At 36.0% G+C, this 586-nt stretch overlaps 1 protein-coding gene across 2 annotated transcripts in view; it reads right to left on the bottom strand.

Moving 5' to 3' along the window:
* Nucleotides 1-586, bottom strand: part of LOC119594569 (choline-phosphate cytidylyltransferase B-like) — a gene marked incomplete at its 5' end in the record, with an annotated part of 6,756 nt that overhangs the window by 3,431 nt on the left and 2,739 nt on the right.

Below are 586 nucleotides of genomic sequence, written 5' to 3'. Positions count from 1 at the left end.
CATTCAAAATATCATCCATGGCTGAATAAAAGGCTATAGGGCAATATTGGTAACACATCTATTTACAAACACAATTGGAAAAACAATATAGGAACACAGCCTATGATATAACTTGAGGTTAAATTTACCGACATGTATGAGATACACGGATAATTTTGTTACAGTCAGAAATAGTGTGAAAGGCCCTGTCCACACAAATATACATAGCCTGTAGGCAAACACAGAAGCTACTTACACACATACATGGAAATAAAAAGCTTTAAGTGCATCTCCCCTAGCAGACAGCGGCATATGCACCCACACACATTCTAATCTCCCTCGCTAACACATTCATTATCTCTCTCTGTAACACACAAACAACAACACACATAAAAAAACTATTGATCAAAAGCTACTTATTACCTCATGCTGTAAAAGACATTACACATCACATATAAATAGAAAAAAACTCAAATCAGTTATGGTTCACAGCAACAGGAAAACAGCATTAGTAAATGTCAATTGCCTTGTCTATTTCTCACAATCTGTTAGTTCTAATCCACTATCTAATTCCCCTTAGAGAAAAGTGGGCACCGATAAGTACACG

Source organism: Penaeus monodon, chromosome 34, assembly GCF_015228065.2.
Source record: "Penaeus monodon isolate SGIC_2016 chromosome 34, NSTDA_Pmon_1, whole genome shotgun sequence".
Lineage (NCBI taxonomy): Eukaryota > Metazoa > Arthropoda > Malacostraca > Decapoda > Penaeidae > Penaeus > Penaeus monodon.
The sequence above is the reverse complement of the archived record's forward strand: the minus strand, read 5'-3'. Positions and strand labels throughout refer to the sequence as shown.